Source organism: Bos indicus x Bos taurus, chromosome X (assembly GCF_003369695.1).
Source record: "Bos indicus x Bos taurus breed Angus x Brahman F1 hybrid chromosome X, Bos_hybrid_MaternalHap_v2.0, whole genome shotgun sequence".
NCBI lineage: Eukaryota > Metazoa > Chordata > Mammalia > Artiodactyla > Bovidae > Bos > Bos indicus x Bos taurus.
In genome coordinates this window covers 59,317,093-59,331,761 of record NC_040105.1, presented here as the reverse complement: position 1 = coordinate 59,331,761, position 14,669 = coordinate 59,317,093, and positions in this window count along the sequence as shown.

The following is a 14,669-nucleotide window of genomic DNA, read 5'->3' as shown; positions in this document are numbered from 1 at the left end:
GCTGAAATACACTCATTTAAACATTTAAACTCTCACAAACCCTGACTGTTGCCATTTGCCAGTTTGGGCAATTTATCCAATACCTGTCTCTATTTTTTCTCTCTTTTTTTTTTTTCTTTTCTTTTTGACTGCTCAGGATGAGGAAGAAACCTTTTCCCATGTTGATACTCATTTTGTTAGCCTCTTCGTAAAGGCATGGGGAGATGGGGAGGCAGGGCGACGAACAGTCATGGTAATGCTACAGGAAACCATCAAGCTAAATAACAGCAAAGTAAACGCCACACTAAAGGAGATGTACCCCTATGGGATACCACGTGGTCCTTGACAATGATGAGGATTTATCCCTGTCTCTGTTTTTCCCTCTCTGTATGTCTGCCACTCTCTCTGTCATCCCCTATCTCTGTCTCCATGATGTCTGTCTGCATCCCTGTCTAATTTCTATCTACCTCTGTCTTTGTCTTCCTCAGTCTCTGTCTCAGACTGCCTATCTTCGTCACTCTCTGTCTCTGTCTTACTGTCCGTTATCTTTCTGTTTCTCTCTGTTTCTGACAATCTGTTTGTGTCTGGGTCTCTATGTTTCTGTCTCTGTCTCTGTATTTCTCCAGTGCTTCTGTATCCGTCTGTATCTGCATCTCTCTGTGTCTCTTTCTCCATCCGTCTGTCTTTGTCTTTCCCTTTCTGTCCCGATCTGTCTCTGTCTTTCTCCCCACCCCCAACCTTGTTTCTCTCTGACTCTCTCTCTCCCCATCACTATCTCTATGTCTGTTGGCTCTCTTTCAGTGTGCGTCTGTCTTTCTCTGTCTCTCAGTCTGTCTGTCTCTGTCTTTCTCTCTGTGTCAATCAGCCTCTGCCTGTCTCCCTGTCTCTGTCTGCAACCATCATTCTTTGCCTTAGTTTGAATGGGTGTCTGTTTGTCCCTGTCTGTGCCTGGCTTCCTCTGCCTCCCTGTCTCTGTCTCCATCTATTTCTACCTGTCTCTGTCTGCCCCTTTCTGTGTATGCCTTTCTAGCTGTCTCTTTTGCGGGAGGAGGTACAATTTCTGAGTCTGTCCATCTGTTGGGCTTTCTCAGCCTGCCTGACCAGCTATCTCTGTTTTTCTGTCAGGCTGTCCTGTCTCTGGCTGTTTCTACATCTGGTTCTGTTGCATCTTTTGATAGTCCATCTCTGCTTCTGCCTGTCTTAAGGAGACAGGAATGAAATGTTATTACAATTCGGTAGACAAACCCTCTTCTGTCATCTTCCCTTCCAGTGGTGTCCTAGAGATAGATGCTGGAAGAAGATAAAGCTTAGCATTCGTGTGCAAAGACACAAGAGACTTAAATAAACAATGACTTATGAAGGAGAAAGCAGTGCCCCAGGGATGGAAGTGGGATGGACACAGACAGCAGACCAGTGTAAATTATGCTACTGTGGAAAGGGTCTATATATAAACAGCACAAAGATGACACTGAAATTTCGATGAAAGATAAATCATGTGCTGGAAAAAGAAAACCAACTTTTTAAGAGGAAAATAAAAAGAAGAGGGAGTGTCCAGCCACAAGGTCTACAGGAAGGTACTTGCCAAGTCTCAGCCACAGAATTTGGACATGAAACTGCCTGGTGAGAGTTAAAATAGCAAAATTCACCTATTTTATATAAGCACATCACATCAGTTTAGTCATGCGATTAAACTTAAACTTTTGAATTGGGGTCAGCAAACACACACACGCACACACACACACACAGACACACACACACATGGAAATAAGTGGATTGAAGCAGAATCCAAGGTTTTTATGTCATCACCTGTTCAGCTAGTAACATGACTTCTAAGACATTCATACACACACACACACACATTTATATTTTATGAGCCCTCATGAGGTTCCACCCTTTCCTCGTCCACTCAGCTACCTGGGCCTTGATGCCCTTCCCTTTATTCAAGATAAATCTCTTGAAAGGGGTGTGTCATCTGCCCCCTGTTCTAAGGTTTACTTGCTTGACTCCAGGCACCATCTATATGTCATAGACTCTCAAATTCATAGCCCATGCACAGACCTCGTCTTTGAATCCAGACCTATAGCCAGCAGTCTGCCCCACCACTTGGAAATCTCAAAGGTGGTGCGATCTACAAAGGAACAAAATAGAACGTATAGTCCAGGCAACCAATTTTAATCTAAATGTAGATTCCTTCCTCATTTGAGTAAATAAATAGAAAGACACTGATGCTGGTAAGGAGAAAATAACCAGGATGTTAGCTGAAACTTATACTTCTTCAAGTGCTTGTGTTTCAGAAGTAAAATTTGTCTATTCATGACATTCTAAAGAAAGGTGGCAATTTTTTTTTCTAGTAGTAAGAGAATTGAAATTTACCTCATTTATTTAGACAATAGCCAATTGATATATGAACAGTCTTCGGGAATGATTTGTTCTAACAGTGCAGATGAAAGTTTGGTCTAGTCTGTGAACACGTTTTCCATGTCAGTTGCTATGATTAGATTCTGAGATCAGACACCAAAGGATAAATTTCACTCCACATTGTAGCAAACTTCAACTATCACACTTGGTTTAAAGACCAGCAGGGTAATAAGATGCAGTGGAAGGAACAAAAACTATCTGGGCAGATTCAAGGTAAGATTTGAATACCCAAAAGATCCTTAATTCTCTGAGCAGTATTCATCACATAAACACACTGCATTACATTGGTGATGTCTGTCAATTATTTTAAAAAATAAAAATAAAAATAGTACATGGTGATGGCAAAAATAGGAATTTACAAGCAGCTGATGGTTTTGATTAGCGTGTTTGCTGTACATGGGATTTTATGAAGAGTGGTGACTCTAAGTGAATTAAAATCATCCAAGCGGTCACGAAGAGCATGTTTTGGGTGAAGGCAAGTGGCTGAGTATGGTCCACCACAGGTGAGGAGACTTGCTGTAGAGGTATATTCTTAAAGATGGTAGCCCCTAGTCGTATGTGATTATTTAAATGGATTAAAATTAAATAAAATGGAAAATTCAGTCTCTCAGTCTCACTCGCAGCATTTGAAGTGCTCAATGGCTACATGTAAACCCGTGGCTACTATACTGTGCGCAGCGCAGATATGGAACATCTCTATCAGCGCAGAGGATTCTGTGAGATAGTGCTGTTCTATAATCAGTCATTCCAAGTAAAATTTACATTTCTTTCTGCTTCTGAATACATAGGTCGCCTGGATAACCTATGTGGGGGTGGGTGATGTTTGTGGGGATGGGGAGGAGTTAGAAAATCGGACATACAGAATGGTCACATTTGGATTTACAGGGTCTCATCAGGGTCTTATTTGTCTCACTGTGCTTACCGAGATGTTATGGAGGCTGGGGACAGGGCTTGAGGAAGGTTGGTAGCCACCCAAAGGAACCGTTTGTTCTGGAACCCTGTGCTTTGGAATGTGAAGAATTTGGGTCTAATCTTCTGTGGCCCATACAGCATCTGACCTGGTGGTCAGGCCATCATCTCAAACTCATTGTCCAAAACTCAACCTTTGCTTTCTTTCTCCCATTCCACGATCATGAATATCTATTTTCAATATATTTGATGGTTGGTCTTTTACTGTTCATATTGTTAGTATCTCCACCAGTATACTAGCCCTCTTCTCAGTCGCTAGGCCTTGAAATCGCTGGTTGAAAGGATACAAAATAAATGTCTTTGTAAACTGAAACTTACATTAGAAATAATAGCATGTGGGGTTATTGTAAAGACATTTAGATACAAATACGTAAATACATAAATCAAATACATTTGAGTCTTCTGCTTTGCTTTGCCATCAGGTTTAACGTGATATGATATTTCGATGCCTCCCAGCTTAAGACCAGCAGGAACACATTTGTAGTTGAACAATCTGAGTTTATTATTCTTTGCAGTGAAGGAGAACATACACAGTGAAGGAACTGTGGGCCACACAAGTACGTGGGTGATAGAAAAGGGATGTTAAGAGATTTGGGCTTGGGACTTCCCTGCTGGTCCGGTGGATGAGCCTTTGCCTTCCAAAGTAGGTGGTGTGGGTTCGCTCCCTGGTTGGGGAAACTAAGGTCCCACATGTCTTGTGGCCAAAAACCAAAACATAAAAGAAAACAAACAAACTAACAAACAAACAAAAAAAAAAACAGAAGCAATATGGTAACAAATTGAATAAAGACTAAATAAAGGGACCACCTCAAAAAAAAAAATTAAAGAAGAAAAGAGGTGGGCTTGTTTTAGGTGATTTGGGTGAATTTTTAAAGAAGCAGAGCTCTGATCTGGATTGGATACTGTCAGGAAGACAGGGAATTCCTATGACAGTATCTTAATAAACCTTTTGTATAGAGAGAATAGATTAGAGTGAGGTTAAAGCTACAATTGCTGAAAACAAACAAAGAAACAAAGCAAAGGGGAAAACAAAACCCCCAAACTAGCAGTCACTCATACTAGCTAGGAGAGGGATATACGGTGATTTGTACAGTGATTTTGCTTTTGTCTGTGCTAAGGAACAAAAAAATCATGAAGTGGCCTTTGTTTTGTCTCACTTTATCATGATCTCAGAGTGACAAGATCTCATGATCTCACCTGAAGTTGGCATTCCCTGAGATTTTTTTCAATGTCTAATGGGAGAATAACATGTCCTAGCCTGGATGTCAAGAGATATTTTTTAGTACCCCCTTCTGGCCACAAGCCATTAACCCATGTTATCTAGATTATCAACATTGCTCTGAGTTTGATGATCAGGAATTTGTTTAGAGAATGTAGTCTGTAGTAGGACATGGATTGGTCTCTCCTGCTCCTTTTGCAGTAGAATGCATCATTGAATACTCTGGTGTGACACGGGCTGTGCAATAGCATTTAAGACTCCAGACAGGATGCATTGGCCAACTGCAAAACAAGTAATCAAACGAAACACAATGATTATTAGTCCTTGCAACAGGACTTGAAGTCAAGGGCTTGGATTATAAAAACCAGGCAATGAATCCAGCTGGGTTCACCTTTGAGCACCACATGACTTTTGTTAGAATCAAAGACAAGTTTTGGACCACCCTTGCTAGTTATGATTTTCCCTAATGTGAGAATAGCAAGTCACAAAGCCTATATGAATAGGGAGTCAGTTATTCTTCGTGTGTGTGTGTGTGTGTGTGTGTGTGAGAGAGAGAGAGAGAGAGAGAGAGAGAGAGTCGCTCAGTCATGTCTGACTCTTTGCAACCCCATGGACTATAGCCCAGGAGGCTCCTCTGTCCATGGTATTCTTCAGGCAAGAATACTGGAGTGGGTTGCCATTCCCTTCTCCAGGGGATCTTCCCGACCCAGGGACCGAACCCGGGTCTCCTGCATTGCAGGCAGATTCTTTACCATCTGAGCCACCAGAGAAGCCCTTCCTGGTGAGTTTTTAAAAGAAATTGGTTTGACTGTTACTGGATAATCCCCTCTCTCTAACCCCTCCCCCCTCCCCCACCCGTTTCTGGGAAACAAGATCTGCTGGAATGTTTAGTTTAACATATCACAGAGTCTCAACAATTATCCTGAACACACAAGATAAGTTAGCGTATGCCATATGGGTGTTATATAAGATGTTACATAACAAATAGTACCTCATTGTGGCACGGCCTCTATCAGGAGAATAAGCATCATTTGTTACAACTAGAGACAGCCGATTTTGTGTTCCTCAAGGTAAGTGATGTATTTAGCAGAACTTCCCTCGTGTGGCTCAGCTGGTAAAGAATCCACGTGCGGTGGAGGAGACCTGGGTTCGATCCCTGGGTTGGGAAGATCCCCTGGAGAAGGGAAAGGCTACCCAGTCCAGTATTGTGGCCTGGAGAATTCCACGGACTGTATAGTCCATGGGGTCGCAAACAGTCGAACACGACTGAGTGACTTTCACTTTCAACCAGTTTCACAAAGCAGGCTGACTATCATGAACAAATGGAATATCTTGAGCAAATTTGACTCTCAGGGTCAGGGTGGCTCCAATAATGGAGCCTACTCTTGATTGAGTGGGACTCACCGACAGGGCGCAGGAATGGCCGAGAGGAGCTACCCCGCGTCTCAGGTAAGGGGCGGTGGCCGGGAGGAGCAATCCCAAGCCCGAGGCCAGGGGCGGCGGCCGGGAGGACCGACCCCACATCCAAGGAGCCGTGGCTGCCTGGGCGCAGGAGGCCTAGAGGAGCTATCCCACGTTGAAGGTCAGGAAGGGCGGCGGTGAGGAGATACCCCTCGTCCAAGGTAAGGAACGGCGGCTGGGCTTTGCTGGAGCAGCCGTGAAGAGATAACCCACGCCCAAGGTAAGAGAAGCCCAAGTAAGACGGTAGGTGGTGCAAGAGGGCATCAGAGGGCAGACACACTGAAACTGTACTCACAGAAAACTAGTCAATCTAATCACACTAGGACAACAGCCTTGTCTAACTCAATGAAACTAAGCCATGCCCATAGGACAACCCAAGACGGGTGGGTCATGGTGGAGAGGTCTGACAGAATGTGGTCCACTGGAGAAGGGAATGGCAAACCACTTCAGTATTCTTGCCTTGACAACCCCATGAGCAGTATGAAAAGGCAAAAGGAGAGGATACTGAAAGAGGAACTCCCCAGGTCAGTAGGTGCCCAATATGCTACTGGAGATCAGTGGAGAAATAACTCCAGAAAGAATGAAGGAATGGAGCCAAAGCAAAAACAATACCCAGCTGTGGATGTGACTGGTGATAGAAGCAAGGTCCGACGCTGTAAAGAGCAATATTGCATAGGAACCTGGAATGTCAGGTCCATGAATCAAGGCAAATTGGACGTAGTCCAACAAGAGATGGCAAGAGTGAATGTCGACATTCTCGGAATCAGCGAACTCAAATGGACTGGAATGGGTGAATTTAACTCAGGTGACCCTTATATCTGCTACTGTGGGCAGGAATCCCTCAGAAGAAATGGAGTAGCCGTCATGGTCAACAAAAGAGTCTGAAATGCAGTACTTGGATGCAATCTCAAAAACGACAGAATGATCTCTGTTCGTTTCCAAGGCAAACCATTCAACATCACAGTAATCCAAGTCTATGGCCCAACCAGTAAGGCTGAAGAAGCTGAACGGTTCTACGAAGACCTACCAGGCCTTTTAGAACTAACACCCAAAAAAGATGTCCTTTTAATTATAGGGGACTGAATGCAAAAGTAGGAAATCAAGAAACACCTGGAGTAACAGGCAAATTTGGCCTTGGAATACGGAATGAAGCAGGGCAAAGACTAATAGAGTTTTGCCAAGAAAATGCACTGGTCATAACAAATACCCTCTTCCAATAACACAAGAGAAGACTCTACACATGGACATCAACAGATGGTCCACACCAAAATCAGACTGATTATATTCTTTGCAGCCAAAGATGGAGAAGCTCTACACAGTCAGCAAAAACAAGACCAGGAGCTGACGGTGGCTCAGATCATGAACTCCTTATTGCCAAAATCAGACTTTAATTGAAGAAAGTAGGGAAAACCTCTAGGCCATTCAGGTATGACCTAAATCAAATCCCTTATGATTATACAGTGGAAGTGAGAAACAGATTTAAGGGCCTAGATCTGATAGATAAGAGTGCCTGATGAACTATGGAATGAGGTTCGTGACATTGTACAGGAGACAGGGATCAAACCATCCCCATGGAAAAGAAATGCAAAAAAGCAAAATGGCTGTCTGGGGAGGCCTTACAAATAGCTGTGAAAAGAAGAGAAGGGAAAAGCAAAGGAGAAGAGGAAAGATATAAGCATCTGAATGCAGAGTTCCAAAGAATAGCAAGAAGAGATAAGAAAGCCTTCCTCAGCGATCAATGCAAAGAAATAGAGGGAAACAACAGAATGGGAAAGAGTAGAGATCTCTTCAAGAAAACAAGAGATACCAAGGGAACATTTCATGCAAAGATGGGCTCGAGAAAGGACAGAAATGGTATGGGCCTAACAGAAGCAGAAGATATTCAGGAGAGGTGGCAAGTATACACGGAAGAACTGTACAAAAAAGATCTTCACGAGCCAGATAATCACGATGGTGTGATCACTGACCTAGAGCCAGACATCCTGGAATGTGAAGTCAAGTGGGCCTTAGAAAGCATCACTATGAACAAAGCTAGTGGAGATGATGGAATTCCAGGGGAGCTATTTCAAATCCTGAAAGATGATGCTGTGAAAGTGCTGGGCTCAATATGCCAGCAGATTTGGAAAACTCAGCAGTGGCCACAGGACTGGAAAAGGTCAGTTTTCATTCCAATCCCAAAGAAAGACAATGCCAAAGAATGCTCAAACTACCACACAAGTGCACTCATCTCACGTGCTAGTAAAGTCATGCTCAACACTCTCCAAGCCAGGCTTCAGCAATACGTAAACCGTGAACTTCCAGATGTTCAAGCTGGTTTTAGAAAAGGCAGAGGAACCAGAGATCAAATTGCCAACATCCGCTGGATCATGGAAAAAGCAAGAGAGTTCCAGAAAAACATCTATTTCTGCTTTATTGACTATGCCAAAGCCTTTAGCTGTGTGGATCACAATAAACTGTGGAAAATTCTGAAAGAGATGGGAATAGCAGACCACCTGACCTGCCTCTGGAGAAATCTGTATGCAGGTCAGGAAGCAACAGTTCGAACTGGACATGGAACAACAGACTGGTTCCAAAGATGAAAAGGAGTACGTCAAGGCTGTATATTGCCACCCTGCTTATTTACCTTCTATGCAGAGTACATCATGAGAAACGCTGGACTGGAAGAACACAAGCTGGAATCAAGATTGCCAGGAGAAATATCAATAACCTCAGATATGTAGATGACACCACCCTTATGGCAGACAGTGAAGAGGAACTAAAAAGCCTCTTGATGAACGAGAAAGTGGAGAGTGGAAAAAGTTGGCTTAAAGCTCAACATTCAGAAAACGAAGATCATGGCGTCCGGTCCCATCGCTTCATGGGAAATAGATGGGGAAACAGTGGAACAGTGTCAGACTTTATCTTTTTGGGCTCCAAAATCACTACAGATGGTGACTGAAGCCATGAAACTAAAAGACGCTTGCTCCTTGACAGGAAAGCTATGACCAACCTAGATAGCAGATTCAAAAGCAGAGACACTACTTTGCCAACAGAGGTTCGTCTAGTCAAGGCTATAGTTTTTCCTGTGGTCATGTATGGATGTGAGAGTTGGACTGTGAAGAAGGCTGAGTGCCGAAGACTTGATGCTTTTGAACTGTGGTGTTGGAGAAGCCTCTTGAGAGTCCCTTGGACTGCAAGGAGATCCAACCAGTCCATTCTGAAGGAGATCAGCCCTGGGATTTCTTTGGAAGGAATGATGCTAAAGCTGAAACTCCAGTACTTTGGCCACCTCATGCGAAGAGTTGACTCATTGGAAAAGACTCTGAGGCTGGGAGGGATTGGGGGCAGGAGGAGAAGGGGACGACAGAGGATGAGATGGCTGGATGGCGTCACTGACTCGATGGACGTGAGTCTGGGTGAACTCCGGGAGTTGGTGATGGACAGGGAGGCCTGGCGTGCTGCGATTCATGGGGTTGCAAAGAGCTGGACACGACTGAGCGATGGATCTGATCTGATCTGATCTGAAAGTCATTTAGCAAACGAAATCAGATGACATGGATATGTCACTGGGCTATACTTAATAGAAGTTCTTGATTGAAGTTCTTACTGATGATTCTACTATTACTTCTAACGATATTGTTTTCTATACTGCCTGCTTCAAGAAGTGTTGTTCCTTACATTATCAAGTGTGTGACTGAGCCACTGATATAATGATGGTGTGCAGCTCCATATGAAATCCATAAGTATAATGGTGTGACTCTGTATATAAGAAGCAACAAGACAGAATATTTTCCTGGACCAAGAGACTAGTAAGACAGGTGTGGTCCAGAGACTTTTGTTACTCACAGGGCCTAGTCCAGTAATAACACACTGAGTGGCCTATCAGTGAGATCTTTGACAGACCTGCGAATGAACCCTCCCAGCACCATGGAACAAGATGGTAATGAAATGCTCTGCGAACCATGGTCAAACTCATGGCCATAAAAGGGCCCTGCTCTGGCAACTGGCACTTGCTATCTGCCTCTACAAAGATTAACTCATGGACACTACAGCTGCTGACCTTCAACGTCCCCTGAAAGGAGTTCAGGGTGAAAATCAGAAATTAGGCACTCGCTCTGTGTTCTGGAAAAATGGACAAAACAGGCCTTTGGAGAGTTAGAGATTTTCAGGTAAAGATTTTCTTGAGCCCAAATTCTTGCATCTTCTCATACCTAGAAAAGCACCTAAGTTGTTAATGGGGACAACTATTTTGGCTTTTACAGTAATACCACAGTAAGAAGCCAAGGCCTACCTGGACAAACTTTGACAACTGGCTACCTCAAGCACCTGTCTACGCTGGGTTATAGACTCATTCACCTGAAAAGAAATTATAAGATTTATTTTGTCTGTTAAATTTCAGGTTTTCATTCTTTCAGCTACTTCTAACTGGGTTTTTTATACCTACATTCAAAATGTATATGAATATGCCAGATGGCTCCATTCTTATAAATAGGGCAGCCCAAGTGTTGACTCTACCCAGACCAGGATCAAAGTTACTATCAAATGTGAGCTGATTCTTGCAGGTTATTCTTGGACTGCTGATTACAGTAATTCATCTACTGATATTTGGTCTCTGCCTTTTAATCTACTTGTCTAGTTTGTTCTTTCTAAAGGATACAGTGGCTTCCCAGACAAAGTAACAGTGATGCAGAGATTCTGGCCACTCTTCAAAATGGACTCCCCTGATGTTCCACCGTGGTTACAGATACAATCTTGGTTTACAAGCTCTCCTTTGTGAAAAACTATCTTGACTACAATCATTGTAATCATTCTGTTTTTGCTGTTTGCTCCTTACATATATAACTGTGTATTTACTACTTGGGGCCCTTGGATCAGAAACCCTAAGTAAAAGGGTAAGGAGAATATGTTGCTTCAACCGCTTAGGGTCAGTGCCCCTCACCTGCAGGAAGCAGTTACTGACAGATTTCTCTGCCCCTTTCCCCTCAGCAACAATATTCTCCTAAAATAAAAGGGGGAACTGAGAGAGTTAACTTAGGCAGGTTGATAAGGAGTCAAAGCCTAAGGCCCCTTTAAGGAGGAGATAAACATTCTTTCTTATTTCACATTCTTTGCTATAGATATGTAGGCCTCGTAGGCAGCAGTATCTCTTATTCAAGGACATGTCTTGTTTTTTTTTTTTTTTTTAAGCTTTGATATATGTTATGGGAGAAGGTCTGGAGTAAAAAACTTCCACAGCTGTAGCTCTGGGTTAACCTGTTCCTTCTGCTAATCTCGTGCTGATGTCATCCAGGAGGTATGTGTTACAGGAAAGGGTCTGGAAAAATTCTCGAAGTCCTTGAGGTATCTTTTATCTAGTCTCAGCAGTAGTTGAGAAGTGTAAAACGCCTTGCTAAAGTAGTGAGGTGGGTTCTCTCCTGCCTCCCTTCTGACGTCTAGTCTGAAGCTTTTCGGTCAATTTCACTTAGATAAAATCTACACAATGCTCCAAGTGACTGAGCCGGTCTTGGTCCCGAGTTAATCTTCTCCTTCGGAGACCATGATCTGGCGGCACTGTTCATCCACCATTCACCATTTAGCTGTCCACAACTCTAGAGTCAGTATTCAGGTTTCTCTCGTGCCAAGCACCACTAACCTGAAGCATTATATAGACCTTCTTATCAAACTTTCTATAGCCATCTAACAGAGAATATTTAAAATGTGATTTAAGGTTATCCTGTCCTATTCAAAGTGTGTAAACATTCTACTCACATGATTTGAAAAGGGCAGAATCTTTGCGACCCCCATGGACACGAGTTTGCAAGTCTCTGCTATTCATGGAATTTTTCAGGCATGATACTGGAGTGGGTTGTCGGTGCCTCCTCGAGGAAGTCTTCCCAACCCATGCCTCATGCGTCTCCTGCACTTGGCAGGTGGATTGTTTACCAACTGGGAATGTTGGGGAAGCCCCAAACCTTCTACTAGGCAAGGTCAACTGACCTGAGGAGGACTATTACCGTTTTCCAAAAGTTTTTTCCCTTGCATTGGTACTGTCCTTGTCATTGAAAGGTCCCACACCTCTCTCTACAACCGTATACTTTGTTTAGCATATACACTTGTCGGTATTTAATATTATTAATTTCCTCAAAAATCAAAATCCATCTCATTCATTCCTCATTTCTTTCAGTGTTTAAGTTTGTTACATGCTTAGCTGGTGTCTAAAATAGAGACAAAAGCAAAGACTGGGCAAACATTGCCACTTTTATCACAGAAAATGTTTTGACAGCCGCAAATGATGGGTAACCTAAGAAAATAATTACAGAAATTAAGGTGCATAGAGCACAGAGCTGGAACCAAGACGTAATTATCCAAAAAAGAGTGATCAGTGATCAGTATATGTAATGGGGAAGAGGAAATGATGTTCTTAAGATTCATGGGGAAAATTCATACACAAAGTCCTCTGTTCCACCATTATCCTACGAAGGGAGCCCCAGAGAAATCATCCCTGGAGGGAAAGATACACAGAGTGGAATTCCTGGTACAGAGTGCACTTATCCTGTGAGGGAGTGGGAGGGGTAGGGGAAAGCCTCGTGGGTGTGGCTTTGCGTGGCGTCCAAGATGACGCACAAACATCAGCCGTATCCAACGACACCGTGGGCTGAGCTAGTGCCAGTGGCGGCTGCGTCTGGTGAGGAAGCTTGCCCTCTGCACCCCTGAGGTAAAAGCCATGGGAGCAGTCAACAGTCAGATGCCTCGAACAGAGTGGGGCATGCCCCAGAGGAGCCAGGTGCCCCTGAGGGGGGAGGAGGAGGCCGAGGAGGTAGCAGTGGCAGTGATAGAGGAAGGGGAGGAGAAGCGAAGAGGCCAGACCCACCACTAGCCAAGGGCGCCACAAGCGGAAGACAGGCCCAGAAGGGCAGCTCACAAAAGCGCCTCACAGGAAGCGAGCAAAGACCGTTTAGAGTCCGTTTATAAGACACTTTTTCTGAGAGGAGAAGGGAGTGACGTGCAGATCCGTGCCTTGGGGAAGGAGTGGAACTTGCACAAGGTCTACTTGTGCCGGTCAGGATACTTTGCTAGCATGTTCAGTGGTGCGTGGCGTGAGACAACCATGGATACTGTAGAGTTGCAGATGCCTGACGAGAACATTGATCGTGAGGCACTGCACGAGGCTTTAGGTTCCCTGTACCGAAACTCTGTGCTCATCCCACCCGGTCGAGTGGTCCCCATGCTGGCCACAGCCAGCATGCTGCAGCTGGACAAGCTGATTCAGCAGTGCGGAGAGATAATGAAGGAGACGGTCCAGTGATCAGACCGTGTGCAGCTACTACTGCTCTGCTGAGAGAGCTACGGACTGCAGAACATCAGGGCCATGTGTCTTCAGTGGCTGCTGGACAACCTGATGACCCAGCATAGTGAGGAGTTATTGAGAGAAGTTAGCCTGGATCTCATGAAAGAGGTCATGCCTTCTTAGAGCTCTTCGTGATGGAGGTAGAGATGGATGTGTACACGACGCTGAAAAAGTGGATGTTCCTGCAGCTGCAGCCGACATGGAGAGGCCCCCGCAGAGACCTACTGCCTGACGCCGACTCGTGGTTTGCCAGGTCCAGGCAGGAGTCAGAGGGCACCCCTTTCCTGGAGACCGAGCAGGGCAGAGCCTTCGTGCCAGCGTTCCAGCAGCTGCGGCTTGCCTACATGATCTGCGACCTGCCGTCAGCACGCATCATCGACCAGGATGCACTGATCCCTGCCACGTGGCTGACCCCAGTGTACAAAGAGCAGTGGCTTCCCTCCTCCGGGCTGAGCAGACCAAGAGACCTCGGGCCCGTGGATGTCTTCGAGTCCGACCTCCAGAGGACCAGCATGCGGTGCGGGGGCCAGCTCCTCAGGGATAAGCAGTGCACCTGGCGGTGGGCAGGCTTCAACGTCGGCTGGGACTTGGTGGGTGTGCTATGCCAACCGGCGCATCATTTTCAAGCGCAGCGTGCTGAACAAGTCTTGCGGTCTCTGGGGGGTCAGGCGTCTACTCTGGCAGAGAAAGGTCGCGTTCCGCTTGCGCCTGGCCTCCTTGGACAGGGCTGGAAGAGCCATTTTCCGGAAGGAGACAGAAACTCCAGGTGCTTTCCCTGGGAAAGGATGAAGAGCTAGAGGTGGTGAATCTGGAGAACGAAGATGTTGGTTTTCCCCATATATGTGACCTGTAATTTCCTGTACCTCCCCAGAGAGGGGCGTTTCCCTGAGTGAGGACTCCTGAAAACAAAATCTCAGAGAGGTGAGCAGCTCTTTTCCTGGGGTCAGGAACGACCCCGCTTTGTCCAGATGCCAGCTCCTTCTGCGGGACCAACCGGACTTGCCCACCTCTGGTGGCCCACCTCTGTCAGAGTCTTTGTTGAACTGTAGCTCATAATACTTGAGATCGTTTACCTGAAGCCTATTTGAAGAGGAGAAATGTTTAAAGCCCTGCTCCCCCAACACCTTTAGACCTCATTTGTGCTGTTAAAGTGGCAACCTGTCCTCTGGTCCCATCCATCAATGCCCCCTCCATTCATTTCTGCAAAGTCAAAGACCAGTTGACTTTAGAGAGAACCTGTGAACCTACCTGCTCTACTACTGCTGGTGAAACTCTTTAAAATATGCATTTCCTTTAGCTTGATTAAAGGAATGTTAA